This window comes from Schistocerca piceifrons, chromosome 5 (assembly GCF_021461385.2).
Source record: "Schistocerca piceifrons isolate TAMUIC-IGC-003096 chromosome 5, iqSchPice1.1, whole genome shotgun sequence".
Taxonomy (NCBI): Eukaryota; Metazoa; Arthropoda; class Insecta; order Orthoptera; family Acrididae; genus Schistocerca; species Schistocerca piceifrons.
The window spans coordinates 628,828,811-628,848,568 of NC_060142.1; the positions used below are offsets into that span (position 1 = coordinate 628,828,811).

At 45.8% G+C, this 19,758-nt stretch overlaps 1 protein-coding gene across 2 annotated transcripts in view; it reads right to left on the minus strand.

Moving 5' to 3' along the window:
* LOC124797879 (CD109 antigen) overlaps nt 1–19,758 on the minus strand; it is an 855,659-nt gene that overhangs the window by 223,406 nt on the left and 612,495 nt on the right. The window lies entirely within an intron of this gene.

Consider the following 19,758-nt stretch of genomic DNA (forward strand, 5'->3'; position numbering starts at 1 on the left):
AACAACATGTTGACGTAACTGAATAGCAGCTGTGAAAAATGTACACAGAACATTAATGACAACGATTATGGCAAGCATTTTTACATGGCAAACAAGTAAGATAAAAAGAGAAAAGTTTGAAACGAGTTAGTGGATCAAGTTGAACTTCTGGCACCTACGATGCAATGGAATGCTATATATTCTTGTCTAAGCCTTCTCCCACTTCTGTCCGCCACTAGATGGCAGATAAGTTCGAAACGCCGCAGAAACAACAACATTAATAAGAAAGGACTGCATTCTGAAGTAGTGAAGAACCATGTTTCAGACATGACGTCGCCACATCATTGTCATTATTGGCTTGAAACGTGACATTGCAGAAAGTCTGCAACCTGACACGTCGGTTTCCCCCGGAATTCGCGATTTCACAGGTTTTCGGGACAAGTTGCCAGCCTCACGTTGTTTCTTTCCACAGTTTTCAGCGCGCTAGTGTTGTGTCACGTGGCCGACCATTCTACCAAAGAGGTACTGTAGGTCGGGTTCGCTAGTTGCACGCGCATTAGATTCCTTGCTCGATCAACTAATCCATCTTCAAAAGATTAACGTGAAAGTTCAGTGGTTTCATTTCTGTCTTCCACAATGTTACAGTCGCGCGTCCTTCCAGCGAACTATGCTCCTCCAGCAGCTTCTGGGGTCACCAGTCCCCTAGAACTTAGAACTATTTATACCTAACTAACCTAAGGACATCACACAGCCATGCCCGAGACAGGATTCGAACCTGCGACCGTAGCAGCCACGCGGTTCCGGACTGAAGCTCCTAGAACCGCTCGGGCACATCGGCCTTCGCGCAGCTTATCACCAGTATTCTAAGAAGAATGTAAATTTGCTACACTTCCTTTTTTTTTAATTTCCGAAGCATTTCCTTTCCAATTAATTCTTCAGCAATCTCGGATCGTATCCCGAGAGGAAGGGGACCCGTGATTAACACTTGTGGGTGAACATTAACCCAGTGCTTTAGAATCCCCCACACCGCCTCCAGCTTCGAAATGAAACCGCGAGGAGCAATCAATGGGTGTGTGTCACACGAGGGTATTTGCAGAGGAAAGAGCGAGAGAGAACGACGGTGAGAGGGAGAGTTGACGTGTAGCGATCGCATACGAAGCCTGTCGAGAGGACCGCATGGAATGCCCTCTGGTAAAAAACGGAATGAAGGCGTCTGAATAGGAGGCCTCCACACTGGGGGAGGGGGACCGCGTCTGAATTTTGCATAAGCGCCCCCGGGGATCGGGCGCATCTATTTGTACGAAGTGAACGGGCGCGGCGGGCCCCCTGACAGCCGCGGGCAGTCAAACGGGCTCTTCCCCCCTCCCCCGCCGGCTCTGACTCGTCTAACTCCTTCCCTCTCTGTTCCTTTCCTTTCATGCGGCGCCGCGCACGCCACCGGCTGGCTCACGTGCGCGCACATCGACCGGCCGGTGAGTCAGCGGCTACCCGGGCCACGGACACAGTGCGCCATCCGCGCCTGTAATGCACGCAATTTTTTTCCAGGCCAACAGGCGGCGGCGGCAGGCGCAGGTGCAGCCGGTGTTGATGCCCCGAGCGCCCACAAAGCAGAGCTACACAACACAACGCGCTGACGCCAGGGGGCAGACAGTGTTATCTGCTTCTGGCGAGGCACCGCCGCCACAATGCGAAACACGCAGCACAGAGAGGCGCGCCGTGGGTTGGGGTCTGCGCGAAGTGAGAGCTGCGACAGAGAGCATTTTATTCCGCTTCGTGTCAGTTTAGATCGTACGACTTTCTCAAGGAACTTGGGCAGAACTAGCACTCCTGGAAGAAAGGATATTGCGGAGAAATTGCTTAGCCACAGCCTGGGGGATGTTTCCAGAATGAGATTTTCACTCTGCAGCGGAGTGTGCGCTTATATGAAACTTCCTGGAAGATTAAAACTGTGCCAGACCGAGACTCGAACTCAGGAACTTTGCTTTTCGCGGGCAAGTGCTGTTCGCAGGAGACCTTCTGTGAAGTTTGGAAAGTAAGAGACGAGGTACTGGCGGAAGTAAAGCTGTCAGGACGGGGAGGAGTCGTGCTTGCGTAGCTCAGATGGTAGAGCACTTGCCCGCGAAAGGCAAAGGTCCTGAGTTCGAGTCTCGGTCCGGCACACAGTTTTAATCTGCTAGAAAGTTTAATAGGCAAATTACTTTCAAAATTTGTAGTCAATTTGTGCGGAGTGTCACGAGGTTCCTATATCTAACAATCACTCGCTCAAAAATGTAGCAGAGGAGAAATTAAACACAGCGCTGACTCCCAATAAAAATAATGAAGCACTGAGTAACAACCAACGTGATACGGAAATCGGACTGTGCACGACAGCCCACGATACCAGTATGTTCTAAAAAGCCGTGCATGAAAACGCGATTTTTCAGCGGATCATTTCTCGGGTTCTACTGATCACGGAGACAAGGGTTCGAGTGAAACTTCCTGGCAGCTTACAACTGTGTACCGGACCGAGGCTCGAACTCAGGACCTCTGCCTTTCGCGGGCAAGTGCTCTACCGCGAAAGGCAAAGATCTCGAGTTCAAATCTCGATCCGGCACAAAGTTTTAAGCTGCCAGGAAGTTTCATATCAGCGCACACTCAGCTGCAGAGTGAAAATTTCATTCTGAAAAGGGTTTGAGTGTTTTGGATAGCGCTTGGCATAGCGAACATTTATATACCTGTTTGAACAGTGGGTATAATGAGTGAATGTTACGCGTACGAAGGCGAGTGATTTGGCGGCTTTTAGATGGTATGAGGGGAGGTGAATCAGTTGTAGGGCTAGACGCTGGTGGGCCCTGGGCCCAGTGCACGCCGCAGCAGGTCCGGCTAACGCCGCTAACCTAAGGCGAGCGGTGCGAGCCAGGGGCCATATTCTGTATCGTTCATACCGATCGGTGCGGTAGGTTAACCTCGGTAGTGACGTCACTTTCGGTTCTTTATCCGAAGTTCCTATTCAGTGAGCTTCTGAGTCCAGTTACCGATCGGTCCTCCTGTCGATTTTTTGACAATTGTACCGAGAGCTTTCGGATTTCGGTATGGCCCTCTTGTTCCGTTCGGTGTGGTTGATTTACACCTACAATTTGTTATTTTAAACATATTGAACGGTTTAGGTTCGGATTTAATGTTGTGTTACGAAGAATCACCAGGACATGTCTGGGTGGAAAGTGAGTTCATAACAAACTATTTACATTTGTTAGAAATATGGTTTGTATCATCTTCTTCTTCGGACCTTTGTCCCATGAAATAGTGTGAACGTTTTCAAATGTCTGCGAGTCGTGTAACTGAGGCGGGTATGGGGACCGGGCCAGTATTCACCTAGTGGGATGTGGGGAACCGCCTAAAAATAAGATAAACGCTGACAGGCACACCGGCCCTCGTCGATAATCCACCAGGCGGATTCAATCCGGGACCATAGCGCCTACCCTAGTACAGGAAGCAGCACATTAGCGCCCTTGGCTAACCTGGCGGGTTGTGCTGTTGTTACTATGAAAACAGTTTCGGTCAATATTTTCTCAAAATACTTGTTATTTTTACGTAATTTAGAGTTTTAAAAAATCATTAAAATCAAAATGTCGGCTCTGCTTACGTATATCACATGAGTGTTATCTGAAATTACTAGTGACTTCGCGTACTTTTTTCCGCAAATGGTTTACTTATTAACTACCGAAACGCGTTTAAAACTCTTAAGTAACAATGCAAAGGAATTTTGTGAAGCCTGATGGAGGAAACATTCCAAAATTTCGTGCATTTACGGCTCATGCCCGCATCATTCAACGACGAAGTCAGCGTGCGTCTTTCTGGAGTGTTAGGTGGAATATGGAGCCGGAGGCATGCAAGATCTAATAGCGAAGTTGGTAAGGCAACGAACTAACCTCTCTAAGGTCGTAGGTTGAGAAATAGAAGCGGATGGAGATAGTAACAGTGGGGGCAAAAGAGAGAGGAGATAGTGGAAATGAAAAAGAGAGATGCGTAGAGACGATATATACACTTGGGGGTCACGATTTCCCAGACCGTTGAACTTTTAATAGGTAGTTATAAAGGAGTGTGGCTTTTGGAACGAATTTTGAGCACGAGGGTATACGGGAAAAAGTTAGTTGGACATCCCCCCCCCCCCCCAAATTAATTTTTGAGCTGCCGAGTTATGGTGCACAGTGGCAGTGGTAAAGAAAAACAAAAGGAGGTAGTGTGTGTGTGTGTGTGTGTGTGTGTGTGTGTGTGTGTGTGTGTGTGTGTGAGAGAGAGAGAGAGAGAGAGAGAGAGAGAGAGAGAGAGAAAAAGAGGAGGCGGTGGCAGTGGGATGTACTGTAAATCAATGAGAGAAAAAGCAGACAGTGTGTGAGAGAGACCTATATAGACAGTGGCAGTGGGAGGGGGATGCTGAGTATGAAGGCATCACTACAAAGCAGAGACTGGATGAAAGTATTTAGAATGTTCTGTGTTAAAACTGGGCCGCGTCGAGTGACCGTGCGGTTTGAGGCGTCATTCACGGATTGCGCGGCCCCTCCCGCTGGGGGTTCCGAGTCCTCACTCGGGCATGGGTGTGTGTGTGTTGTTCCTAGCATAAGTTAGTTTAAGTAGTACGTAAGCCTAGGGACCGATGACCTTGGCAGTTTGGTCTCTTAGGAATTCACACACATCTGAACATTTTTTTGTTAAAACTGCGCGGATACGTTCGCGTGTCAAGTTTCTTGGTGAGCAAGGCGGAATGAGCATTCAGGCAGCTACGTCCCCACTTTTATGTGAGAGTCTTTTAAAGAGGTATGTATTCGGTTTTTTGTGCTCCGATATGAGCATTTTTCCAACTGGTATATTGTAACACTCTGCAAATATTCTGACGACAGTGTAAAATTGTAAACATAAGAAATTGTAGATCTATAGCATTAGAGAACACATTGTGTCCACTGATCCTATGGTGCAAAACGTGAACACTGTCTGTTCCGTATGTACTCCAACCGTGACGGCAATATTGTGAGACAGCACCACACTGCCGACTGTCTTACATGTTATACTCGCGCAGAGCCGTTAACAATACCTCGTAGTAACAGCTGCGCCAACAGCTCCGCGCCGTTTCGGGAGCAGTGCTACATTATTTTGTGAGGCTTGTTCTAAGGATCGCGTCTACATCCGTACCTGTAATCCGTCTTCATAAGAATAAACGTGATGTAAACACTGCACTATGTATTCTTCCGCGTTTGCTGGAACCTCATTGGATTTCCGTTTCACGTGGGACTGCAGCCAAGCTGTCGCGAGTACTGTCAAGTACGATAATAAGGGTGCGTTTTGTGCTGCGCGTTACGCGCACATCGACTTAGTGATAATACAGGACAACATCTTTACCGGAGCATTTAACTTGGACAGCACTGGCCGGTCAGCTGGTACAGCTAGCCTGCAGTGACGTGGCCAGCTGCAGTTCACACGCAAAAAGACAAGAGCAGAGTAGCAGTACAGCTTCGACTGTCATTTAATTTTTAAGCGGAATGAAATAACACACTGCAAATCTCACATAATACGCTCCTTACACGGCTAGAAGAAAACTGCAACATGTTATCGTTTTTAGCTAACGCACTATTGTAATTAAAAACAAGAATGCTGAAAACTCCTGACTTAACCAAGAGGGTAATTTATCTGCATAAGCTGTGTGTAACGTAAGAGAATTCTGAAGGATTTCACCGTGTAGTTAAATATTGAAGCCTCTGAAGCTATTACTTACAGTCAGTTGTCTGTTTATCTCTTAGTTCCTCCCTTATCCGAATCCGAGAAATACATTTCAGTTCTGAAAGTGTCACCTGCTATGTTGATAACGAGCCTATCAACAACAGAATCTAGGAAGCCAACCAGGCGTAGCAATTTCTCTTCCTTTATGACGAGCCGTTCTGTATCTCGCCAGCGTTCAACAATTACGTCTGAAAAAGCTGCGTGCATTAGTTCCAGTACGTCTGAATGCGGAACAGTCATGTTACTTCTCGGGCCAAATCCCGCAGCTTGGCTCCAGATCAGTTCTGTTGGGTTCATATGGTAATGGTACAGTAGCAAATGTAAAAATGCAGCATTTGTATGATGTGCTCGATGCTGTGAAAATGATTATTTTTCATGTGTCTTCGATACTTATCAACCTCTGTGGTATAAAACGATAGACATATTCCAAATAAGGAGGATTTGGTTTTTCATTTTTGCCTTAAAAAATTAAATTGTTATGTTTCCTTAATTTAAACAACCGTTATGAACAGTTTTTCATAAAACATCGATAGTTAAGAATTTCTATTTGTAATGAAAACAGGAATTTTACGTCTAATATGTAATTAGAAGCAAGTAGACGTGCATTATTCATAAAAAATGGTGATGAGTTTTATAATTACGATATGTTGGTATTTCAAATTGAACGAGGAAAAAAATGATACGGTGGAGATTCGAGCCAACGCACGAATAACCGCAATGTGTTCATATCCCATTACACTAATTTCTTTTTCAAAATGGTTCAAATGGCTCTGAGCACTATGCGACTTAACTTCTGAGGTCATCAGTCGCCTAGAACTTATGGTTCAAATGGCTCTGAGCACTATGCGACTTAACTTCTGAGGTCATCAGTCGCCTAGAACTTAGAACTAATTAAACCTAACTAACCTAAGGACATCACACACATCCATGCCCGAGGCAGGATTCGAACCTGCGACGTTGCGGTCGCTCGGTTCCAGACTGTAGCGCCCAGAACCGCACGGCCACTCCGGCCGGCTAATTTCTTTTTATTTATTTATTTATTTTTTTGGTTGATCTCATTTTGTTCGTAACTGATCGCAGTATATGTTCAGGGCGGACTTTTTTTTTCCCTACTTGTTCAGTGTGAGTTTGTTTATCAAACACTAATAAAAACCTTGGGAAAACTTCAGAGCGTGAATTTACGAAAAACATTAAGAACAGCCTATTCTCTGCACTTTTTAACCGTGTTACACGAGCGTGTTTCACCACTGAACAGAAAGCAGCCTCAGCCATTTTCATACAGCGCGTACACGATTTTTGAAATAAAAACTACGTAGCTAAAGTGTGATTAAGAAAAATGCTGATGGCTGTTAATACATTACAATATCTTAAAGTTTCATTTAACGTAACTTAGTAATAATATATCTAATACATAAGTAGGACCTACTTCAAAGAGCGTAACATCATCAGTGTACGTGTGCTACGGCTTCTGGCCAATCGTCGCGTTCGTGTTTGTTTACATGAGATTTATTCTTATGATGAACGTATTATACACTCTACGAATTACTGTGGGGTGTGTGGCAGGGGATACTTTTGCCCGTACCGTGAATCTAGGTTTATTCTCGCTTTCCTGACGAAAGGGGCGTTGGAAGAATCACTGTCTGTCACCTGCGCTTGATGTCATTCGTTTAATTTATCTGCATTATCTTTATCTGGATAGATACATAATTCACTACGAAATATTCGTCGCTTCTACCCTGAAAGACTGTGCCAGAAATTTTCTAAGCAGGTCCTCGGGATGTGAACTGCGTCTTTTTTTTTTCGAATTAACATTTTTAAACACATCTGTAACATTATCTCGTCACTAACTAGCTTGAGCCGACCACCTTTTCTTTCCTATTCTTTGTATAGACGACATCCTCTTTTAGTTCCGCCTGATACACGTCCCAAACATTTTAACAGGATTTAATTGTGTGTCTTAGTAGAAAAACGACAGTCTCCGGACACACTACAAAAAAGCCGCCAGGGGCTTTACCTACGGTCGAGCTTCAGTGCTTGTCCCCCACTACACGCATCTATCTACTCAGTCTTAACTCCCAAATTTTACGGTGACCGGCTAATTAATCCTGTAGTCGAGAGACAGCACGCTTATACGTTTCGCGAAGTGCGCAGCTCTGCATGCCTCTACATTAAACGGTAGTTGCAGGCTGAAATTTTGTCCAGATATAGCTGGAAACTACTGTAATTTTTAGCGGACCGAATTCCCTCCTAGACAAACGCATGTTTACCTGCAACTTCTTATCTGCCTCTTCTCCATCTACGTAATTAATTCTGAAGCAACAACTCCTCTTTGGTGTATATTCACTTCAAGAAGCTGGCAAAACAATACACAAGGGTAAGAGGAAACATTGTTACAGAAGAAATATTGAACTACTGCTGATGCCCCTTTTCACACTATAATTTCGAAACAGATTACGTGAATTCTATGAGAAGTCAATGTCATAAAAAAACCACCTAGGAACCAAATTGAACGTTCAACGTTACGAGGAAAACTGAAACTATGACGCTGGGACTTATATGAGATCAGAACGATTTAGCTCCCTAGACACAAAATATAAGAGACAGCATGAAACGAATCACTGCACGTAAAATTCACTGCCTTTCTGAAAAACGATCATAGCAGTGTCCTCTTAAACAGATTTTTGGCACGCAAACACTCTTATGTTTCGCATAACAGCAGTGAAGTTCGAGCGTATGCTGACATTTATCGAGTTGGGTTCCTCCCCTATCAGGCAGTATTTGTAAATACAGATATTAACTCCCTTTACTAAAAAAAAAAAAAAAAAAAAACCTCTGTGCAAACCTTGAAAAAATCAACACTGCAACGTGTTTGTCAGTCACCTTTTTTTTAATCTCTTCGATTTTCGTGCGCGATAAGGCGAATTTGCATCTAGGCGTACTATGTGCTCATGAAGTATCTGGACACCTATTAGCGGACATCAGTATAGGGTGAGCCCACACCTTTATGACGCTCGAATCCTGCTGGCGGCACATTCAACGAGATGTCTACTATGTCTGCTCCAGAGGAAAAATGGGCCGCCAGTCCTCCACAAAGAGCAGAGAAGATACTGATGTTGGACGCTGAGGTGTGAAACGAAGTCAATCTTCTAATTCATCCCAAAAGCGTTCCACTGGCTTCAAAGTCGGAACTCTGGGCATGTCAGTCGATTTCAGGAATGCTGTTCACCAATGATTGCTCCGCAGACGCTGCTTTCATCTTAAGCGCACTACGGGGAGCGCTCCCTAACCACGAGAGACGCCACCTCCTCCGTAGTTCCATTGTTGGCACCGCACGTGACGGCAGATGACGTTCCCCAGGAAATCGGCCAACCCCAATCCCTTCCGCCGGACTGCCACAGGGTGTCGCGTGTTCCATCGCTCCGAATCATTCGTTTCAAGTCATCCACTGTCCGGTGGCATCGCTCTGCACCAATCGGAGTGACTCTTAGCAACCACTACAGAAATGTCTCTCTGTATGTCCATCTTTTTAGAAATGATTGCGGGACTCGGCTGTTCGATGCAGGATGTCAAATGAAATACCTTTCAGCCGCCAATTTTCTACCTTATTTTACTTGGTAACCAGTTTCAAGGTTTTACTATGCCATCTTCAGGCCCCTGACCGACGTGTAGGAAAAATCTACCTCGGTTGTCTTCAAAAAAGGGACTAGCAATACTGGTATTTGCTACAGTGATCAACCATCACCTGCAGAAATGTGTGGCTCCCGAGAACCTGCTCGACCGCCCCATTCTTTCAACTCCCTCCGCACAGCCACCGCGCTGGCTGAACTGGGGTAGCACACTGACACTCAAAAAGTATTCCTTCACCTCGTTTCACGCGACTTTTTACAACCATCCTCCGCAATACTCTACTGTCCTTGTCCATCGCAAGAGTGTGGGGCGGATGGTGGAAAATTTTTCTGTTGTTGCCGTTCTCAACACAGGCTCTCTAACTACAATGTTGGCAACCAGAAAGTGATTAGCAAAAACGTGATGCCTGTAATTAAAGTTCACTGTGCCCACTCTGATGGAGAAATAAAGTTATTGATCACTGAAGTTCATTACGCTGAGGATTTAGGATGATGTCTGGGATTCACAGAAAATGCAGTTTACTATAACAATTTTTACTATATTCTGAAATTGATAAAGCGTAAAGTTTCAGACAAATGTTTAACCAAGCAATGCTACTATCAGCTCTTGTACTATCAGAGATGTTCAGAGTCTATTGCGCAGGTCCTATTATCCCTAGACAACGAAACTGTTCAAAAATCGTTATTGACTTCAAAGTGAATGCTCGCCAAAATTTGATGTTAACACTCATCAAATACCACGTTAGTAACGGTAGAAAGTCTGTCCTGCGGCGACACGTGAAAATACGGCATACGCAAACTGAGAATAAATCACTGATATCATTCCGCAAGTAACACTTTACCACAATGCGTACTCATTGTTACGTGCAAACCGAGTTACATAATACGGCATCCAAGGCTGTTCCTTGCAACTGCACAGACGCGACGCGGCTTCCGACACGGAGTGCGCGCTGATTCAAACCTAGAAGAGAACTGGGGCCTTCATAAAGCTCGCAGCGTCCATAGCCGCGGTGCGGACCGCCGAAGGCGCAGCCGACATCATTTGCCTTCCTGACCAGCCGCTGTGGCCAGCAGAAGACCACTACAAGTTACTAAATAATTAACCGCTTCATTCGCTGAAGGCCAGTGAAGCTCTCAATTTAATTGTGCTATCGGCACACAGGTAAGTATCTGTAATAAAATTCTGATGTGGCTATCTTAGCTTTATCTAATCACTTTATCTATCTTGCTTACATACTTTTAGGACACAAAAACAGAAAATCATGAATTTCAATCAAAACATTAAAACGTCTCTATGGGGACGCCCCAGAGTTGTCGCAGCTCTGTAGAGGACTACTGTATTAGCCCGCAGCCGTCTTCGCTTCGCAGATTTCAGCTGAATACAGCGTTGCCGCCTGTAATGGTCTTTCATCCGCAGATTCAGAAATAATATCGCGTTCCCCAAGGAAGTGTTATAGGCCCTCTATTGTTCCTGATCTACATAATGACATAGGAGACAATCTCAGTAGCCGTCTTAGATTGTTTGCAGATGATCAAAACGACTTGCAAAATGATTTAGATAAGATATATTTATGGTGTGAAAAGTGGCAAGTGACCCTGAATAAGGAACAGTGTGAAGTTATTCACATGAGTACTAAAAGAAATCAGCTAAATTTCGATTACGCGACAAGTCACACAAATATGAGGGCTGTAAATTCAAGTAAATACTTAGGGATTATAATTACAAATAACCTAAATTGGAACGATCACATAGATAATATTGTGGGTAGAGCAAACCCAAGACTGCGATTCATTGGCAGAACACTTAGAAGGTGCAATAGGTCTACTAAAGAGACTGCTTACACCACGCTTGTCGACCCTATTCTGGAGTATTGCTGTGCGGTGTGGGATCCGCATCAGGTGGGACTGAAGGATGACATCGAAAATGCACAAAGAAGGACAGCTCGTTTTGTATTATCGCGAAATAGGGGAGATTGTGTCACAGATATGATACGTGAATTGGAGTGGCAATCATTAAAACAAAGGCGTTTTTCGTCGCGACGGGATCTTCTCATGAAATTCCAATCACCAGTTTTCTCCTCCGATTGCGAAAACATTCTGTTGGCACCTACCTACATAGGGAGAAACGATCATCACGATAAAATAAGATAAATCAGGGCTCGCACAGAAAAATTTAAATGCTCGTTTTTCCCGCGTGTCAGTCGAGAGTGGAACGGTAGAGAGACAGCTTGAAGGTGGTTCATTGAACCCTCTGCCAGGCACTTTATTGTGAATAGCAGAGTAGTCACGTAGATGTAGACTCTACTGCAGAGTACCGACTGAAACACACGCCTTGTGCTTGGGCGAGATACTTCCGCTACCTGTCCCGTTACACCAGCTTTTGTGGCTGAGGAAGCTAACAGGCGGTCGCCCAGTAGCGACCGACGCAGAAGCAGCCGATTTAAGACCTGGACTCGTGGTGGAGCACGAAATTTTCTTGTAACGAGAATAGCAGTGTTGTCGCGCCAGCTAGTACTTGTACACAAGAGGTTACTGCCTGGTCACGGATGCGAGAGGGGAGGGCGTCGGAAAGGAGAGCTGAATGAAGTAAACTTTTGACCGCATTCTCAGTACTCAGGATACAAGAGGACGCGTCCAGGCCGCACTGAGACGGCAGTCTGGGTGGTGATGGAATGCAGGAACGGGAAGAGCGACATGGAGAGCAGGGTGGCTCACGCTGGAGGCCGCTGGAGGTGAGCAGAGACACAGGCGGGCGGCAGGCGGCTAGACAGCGGCGGCTGGAGTGTGTGCGCGTTGCGTTCTGCTGGCCAGTTACCGCGTGGCTCCTCCCTCGCGCCTCCTGCTGGCCGCATTCACACGCGCGACCTTGGTCTGCTCAGCAAGACAAGGGAAAGCGCACGCTGTCAACAGTCCTTACGAGGCTTACCCAGAAACTAACGCATCGCATTTTTTTTCTCAGCCGAAAACAATGTTACGAATGCGAAACGTTACGTACGCATTATTTGAAGTCTCCTGAGTCAGCGCACGCCAGTTTTCCGTCACTTCAAACTTTCCGTCACTTCCGACACATGGCGTAGCTGCATGACAGTTTCAAAATGGTATACATAAATGGATATGGCGTCCGAAAGAACAGACACCATATCCACATAAGTAAATAGTTCTGGCAATACCGGCCATGACCTCCTCCTTCTGTGCGGATGCACACATATTCCCCGGACTCTTACGGGACTTGGTAAAAATGTCTTCCACGGGTAATGAGTGTGTTGGGTAGGGGCACTACGAATGTGTGTGCGCATACCAGGTGAGAATGTGGGTCTAGCGGGTGGCGGGCGCGAGATAGTCCCTGGAGTCGCACTATCCTCTCTGCCCTCGGTGGCCCAGATGGATAGAGCGTCTGCCATGTAAGCACGAAATCCCGGGTTCGAGTCCCCGTCGGGGCACATATTTTCACCTGTCTCCGTTGATATATATCAACGCCCGTCAACCGCTGAAGATATTAATATCATTGTAATTTCGTTTCAAAATGGCGTCTGTAGGTGCTGTCCGTTGCAACCAACGTGCCGTCACTGAATTTCTCACTGCAGAGAAAGAAACTGTGGGGAATATTCAGAAACGCTTGTGCAAGGTCTATGGAGTATCTGCTTTCGACAGAAGTACAGTTTGTTGCTGGGCACGGAGGGTGAGGCCATCAGAAGGCGGTTCGGCGACGTGGCTCAACGATTAGCAGCGGTCGGGGATACCATCCACGGCTGTCACGCCGGGCATGTTGCAGCGAGCTGGTCTCATTCGTGGGGACACACGCATTACGACTCGGCAGTTGGCGCTGCGTCTGTCAGTCAGCAAAGAAAAAGTCGATGCGGACTGCTGAACACATCGCCAAACAGGGTTGTACAGTGTAACCCCATGCACCCTACAGCCCTGACCTAGCCCCCTCGCACTTCCACTTGTTTGGTCCATTAAAGAAAGCCATTCGTGGAAGACATTTTGAGGACGATGAGGAGGTGGTTCACACAGTGAAGCACTGGCTCCATCACCAGGACAAGGATTGGTACCGACAGGGCATACATGCCCTTGTTTCGCGCTACAGGAAGGCCACAGAATGGTGTGGACATTACGTGGAAAAATAGGGTATGTAGATAAAACACCATTCTTTCGTGTAATTCTTATAATGCTCAATAATTGACTATTGAAGAAAAAAATGCGGTGCATTACTTTCTGGGCAACCCTCATAGTATGCTGGCACATAGTGGAACACGTCGATAATTTTAAAACAGAGCAAGGACATATTATCGTGATAACTTTACGCTACGACTCCAACTTTGAAAAATTCATGAACTTTTCATTAATGACAAACGCTGAAAATAACACACATGGAAGTGTGCCTATCGGTTAACAATGCTTTATTGTGTGTAGTACGCTAAATAAATATAACAATTCATTTAACAACCTGTTCCTCGCTAAATTCCATAAAATGAATGATACTACAATTACTGGTTTGTATTGCCAACTTATCTAGTGTAGCCTAGTCGAGGCCAGCCCTTGAAGTGTTGCAAGCAGCTGCTCCTGTATTTCCTTACTATCCGACTGATGTACAGACAGCAGGAACTACAGGAAAAAAGAAACCAACAGAGGGGCAAAATGTTGGTAAAAGCTGTACGGTTGTTGCGCCAGGCGTATTATCGGCTCTGAAGAAAAGCAGACTTGCAAAATTACTACCGCATTAGCAGTTTGGGGAGTCAAGGAACGTCGAAAATAATTTTTTATTACTATTATTTTCTGATTTTAAGCAAATCCTACCTCACCAAATAACATGCTGCCGCGCGGTCTAAGGCGCTGCAGTCATGGACTGTGCAGCTGGTCCCGGCGGAGGTTCGAGTCCTCCCTCGGGCATGGGTGTGTGTGTGTTTGTCCTTAGGATAATTTAAGTTAAGTAGTGTGTAAGCTTAGGGACTGATGACCTTAGCAGTTTAGTCCCTTAAGATTTCACACACATCTGAACATTTGTTAACATACTGAGCTTCATTTTGATTCTCACCCAGATATTGTGTATAATTATTTGAAAAAAAGAAACAATTATACACAAGCGAATATAATCGATACATCACAAAAGCAACAATCAGGTCAAAGTTACGCTCTTCAGAGATGAACGACATGGCAACTACATTTAGCAACGAAACTACTGCGAGAGCTACGCTAAAAGAAAAATAATTAGTACTTTTTATTTATATTTCGACATACTGTAAAGCAATTTTGGATCATTCGTCATACCAGTTCCTGACAGTGTGTCTTCTCTGCAGTTCGCAGCTGCGACGAGAAAGGTTACCACCACACGGTTCAAAGCTGCGCTGGTACAGTTCGCTACTTGCAGGACGACTGTTAGCCAGGAACAGGTTAATCTCAACGTGTCCACTGCGTCATCCTTACGATACTCCAACTGCTCCACGTTCACACGCCTACATTTTTAGGGTCAGTATCCTGCGAAGACGGAGCTTTTCTTCCGCACCCTGGAAAGACCAATGTACGCAGAGAGGACGTCTGGAACGGTAAAGGTGATAGCTTTCCCCTTCTCGGCGTGTCTTTGCGCGCGAAAGAGAGAAATCTTCTGCGAAAGAATAAGCGAGGGTGAGGCGTGTTGAGTGAAAATAGCTGAAAACCACAGCCGTGACGCCGAGAAGAGGGGTAACAGGTCTCAGCCAAAAGCACTCAAAGCCAGCCTCCGCTTCTGCGAGCCTGCCGTACGCTCCTCCGTCCATTACGCGACGTTTCCAGCGAAAGCACCGTGTCGAGTCACGACTGGCATAATAACGCAATTTCGTCCTTAAAAAATTTGCAGTACACACCAAAGTGCAGTACACACCAAAGAACGCTTCCGGGGATTCAAACACTAAGCACGTCACTAGGAATATGTAACTGGAGGTCAATAAGTGGTAACAACGTCTCTGCAATTGGCAAACTATTCTTACAGCATATTCACAACTCGCGTGTCATTTTATCATGTTACAGTTTAACGTACAATGCGGTGCAGACGTTGTCTTTCTTTGATCTGTCAGCCAGAAAACTGAGTCATATTTAGGAGGATTTAATGGCAGTTAAGCGTGCAAACAAGCCGCTGTCTCTCGCCCGACGTCACAACAGTGATAAAAATCCCCTCCCCCTCCGTTTCAATCTGTCCGTCCGGAGGGCAAGACGGATCTGCACAGGTCCTCTCGGTGTTGCTCGAGAGGAACAGGGTTGTGTGCTGAGCACGGAGGATTTATTTAACCCTCTCTGGTTCATTTCTGTGGAAGACTACCTCATTTCTTTATCTTGTCGACTTCCTTAATTTTCGACACCCTCCGACAGGACCTCATGTGAAACGCTTCGATTCTTCTCTCTTCCCGTTTTCCCAGTCCGTGACCCGCTTCCGTATAGTGCCGTGCGACAGACGCTCATTCTAAGGAATTCCTCAGTCAGAACAAGGCCTGCGCGTGACGCATGTAGGCTTCTACTGGCGAGCAGCGGCCCCTCTGCTTCCGCTAGGCCGCCTCTAGCATCCGCCTCTCTACGCCCGCCATATCTTATTTCGCTTCCAGGGGCGATTCTAGAAGTCGGTCAAAAGGGGGGGGGGGCGTTTGGGGGAATGGAATATCGCTTCACAAAAGGAGGGTTGGGGTCCTCCACCGACAAATTGGCAGAAGTTGGTGTTGCTTAAAGTAGTTTTTGGTAACTGTTTTGGAGTTTAGGGTACAAACGTGTCTACAGAATGTGTGTGCCCGGGTAAACAATACGATTTGACGCATATGTCCTGCGATTTCGAAGTTCTTGTCTGCGGTCAGCAATTTAAGTGCTGGTAGGCATCCCGGCATATTTAGCTTTCTTGATTATTGTTAAAAAAAATGGTTCAAATGGCTCTGAGCACTATGGGACTTAACATCTGAGGTCATCAGTCCCCTAGAACTTAGAACTACTTAAACCTAACTAACCTAAGGACATCACACACATCCATGCCCGGGGCAGGTTCGACCTGCGACCGTAGCAGCAGCACGGTTCCGGATTGAAGCACCTAGAGCTGCTCGGCCACAACGGCAATGTATATTAATAAAAAATAAGACGCCCATTTTAAGTTAAATGACTTTTGTTGGTTTTGATAGTAAGCTATTTGCCGCTCTTATTCTTTTCTTAAAATGTGTGTGAAAAACATTGCAACCAATATTGCTACATAATTATAAAAAAAATAATGACTGAATCTGTTGAAGTAATATATTCGCCGATTTCTGAAGTCATTTTATCCAGTGTAATATGATACTCCATTGGAGGGGCTATAGCCCCCATAGCCTCCCCCCCCCCCCCCCCCACTTGCCACCGCCTCTGTTCGCTTCCAGGGTTGTCGATTACTTTCACACCTTGTGTCTAATGTGGACCTCAATTTTGATGTTACGTTTATCACTGATCTGATATCTGTTATTTTTCAGTGCCTTCCTTTTTCCTTGGTTTACTCACTCTATATTTTTATTACATTTATCTTACTTCTGTACTTTTAGTAGCACTACTTTTATGTAATTTTTTCGCATTAATTTAATACCTAAACATATGCGGATGCCGCGTGCCCGTAATCCTAATAACAGGGCATTTGTACCCAGATACTCCAGTTAAACTTGACATGTAACATATTATACCCTGATGGTTACGACCAGTGTATCCGAGAAAGCACGAGCGTTTCGGAAATGCAAACAACACGGAATCGCGCTACGGCCTCGCTGAAAGCATCTTTTCCAACAAAGGAACGACAGCAAATAGAAACGTGTTTCTCGTAAAAATTTCGAAGTCTGCATCCGTGAACTTACGAAATGGATATTCAGGGCATGGGAGTCATACATACTAGTTATAGTATACTGTGAAAAAGTGTTTAGGGGCTGAATAGTAGCGATTCCACCGTAACAGGACTTCTAAAAATAGAAAATTACTTTGAGCTATTGTGAATAGTAGTAACGTGCAGTAACTGACTAAAGATATGAGCAGTTTCCATTTCGCTTTTGTGGTCGTTATAACTCCTGAAAGACTACTGGGCCCTAACAGGGCCTATGCTGAACACCAAGTTAGGCTGGCTTCAGTATTAGGCCAGGGAACAGAGTCCTCAGTACCATCAGAAGCTAGCGCTCTCTCTCTCTCTCTCTCTCTCTCTCTCTCTCTCTCTCTCTCTCTCTCTCTCTCTCTCCCTTCCCTCTCTCACCCACTGTTAACACAGGGCCCTCCCGGCCCGGCACGCACCAGCGGCTGACTGTGGAACAGCTACGCGGTGGGTAGGGTGCAAGTTGGCCGCCTCTCAACAAGAGACAGGCTGGGGGCTGAGTGACTTCCGGTACAACGCAATAAACATGAGGCAGGTAAAACCAAACACCGCACAAAAAACTACGGTCACTTTATCTTTTGCAGGCCGGAGTGGCCGTGCGGTTCTAGGCGTTACAGTCTGGAACCGAGCGACCGCTACGGTCGCAGTTTCGAATCCTGCCTCAGGTATGGGTGTGTGTGATGTCCTTAGGTTAGTTAGGTTTAATTAGTTCTAAGTTCTAGGCGACTGATGATCTCAGAAGTAAAGTCGCATAGTGCTCAGAGCCATTTTTCACTTTATCTTTTCCGAGTGTACTGGGCTAATGCGGAGCACCATGCTGCAATTACGATAAATTATTAAACTTCGCTCGTGCGGGACATTGCAGCGCTCCTCCTTGCCCTCCCCCCCCCCCTCCTTTCTCTCTCTCTCATGCCCGTGTGTGCCCTTTATTTACAGACTTTCGAATTACTTCGGTAACAAACTTATAATTAACTTTTCCAGGTTTTACGCAAATGAGAAAAGACGAGCCGTTCCCTTTGTTAAGGTAAAGCGTGGGTCTTATTTTCGGTTTGCAGTGTACAAGAAATGTTGAGCACAACGTCTCGTTTCATTTCACATAACATGATTTGTGCAACGTATTACCGAGCACCATGCAACTTACATTTAGCATTCACAATACGTGGAAATACTGTTTACAAGTTTAGATAATTCTATTGCCGTTCATTTGAGGTCTTGTAATTGAAGTAACCCAATTTTCGCTCTAAAACTGCCGTCCTGGAATCCTGGGAGTTGTTGGTTTTATGGATCCAGTGTGACACTCATGTTTTAATTACTTTCGGGAACTACTGGAAACCTAATTTTGTATGACCGGTACACCACCGCTGCCACTGCCCCTCAGAACCCTTGCGCCCTGCTGCTTCTCCAGATGTAGCAAATTCGAATACGTGCGTGCGGTGACACGGCTGGGCTGCTGCCTTTTCACGGTAAATACTTGGCATAGCAAGAAACAGCCTACTAGTTGTGAAAAACTGGAAGTGTCGGAAGGAAGGAATGACGCGAACGACCCAGTCGATCCAGCATACTACTCGCTCACAACGTCCGGGAACAGTGCCCTGCAGTTCTGGATCGGTGGAAGCCCACGTGCGAGACTTGGGTGGGGCGGGGCTTGCTTCTTCCGCTCCACGCAAACCGTAAACATCTCTGTCAGGTCGCCCTGAACAAATACACCGACAGGCATGAAAAACGCAACACTCAATAAATGATGTGTAATCGCTGTGTAATTATCTACTTAATCAAAGCGAAGTACTTCAACTAATTTTTTGAGACGGGTATGTTATTGGCGTCGCTTTGCGAGCAAACAATGAAGTGTTGATTGTTTAGTGCACAAGCTTCAATCGTTTTTTCCGGTGCAACTTGCAAAAGACATCACTGAATGTCTGCGACGATTTCCTGCCCTTGAAGCGCTCATTGTTGTACATTCAATTGTTCCCCATACAGTCACAAGTGTTCGTCGCCTCTTTCAGCGATTGTCGTAACCGGTTTCGTAGAGTAAACATGCCGTTAAGGCCTGAGCAAGCTGCGTAAGCTGTTGCTTTGGTGGAAAATGGCTGCAGCTTACATTACGTTGCGGAAGTATTGAGGACTACACCTTCCACGATATCCAGAACCGCAAGAAGCTACGAGGAAACTGGAGGCTTTGCAAGGAGACCAGGAACAGGCCCGAGAAGAGCAACATCGGAGAGATATGATCGCTTCTTACAACTTTAAGTTCTCTGAAACCGTCACACCACTACTATTGAAGAACGAAATCCATTCCACCATGTTCGATGGGTCAATGTTAGTGAGAGAACTGTTTGAAGAAGACTGGAAGAAGCCAACCTTCAGGCCAGAAGAGCTGCTACACGTCCGGAACTCACCACAGAGCACTGCACTGCTCGACTTCGTTTCCCAAGGGAACATCTTCACTGGACAGTACAACAATGGGATTAAGTGTTGTTCACCGACGAGTCGCGATTTGGCCTCTGATCACCTGATGGAAGAGAGGGGTCTGTAGAAGGCCACGGGAAAGGTATTCTCCTTGCACATTCTCGTCTA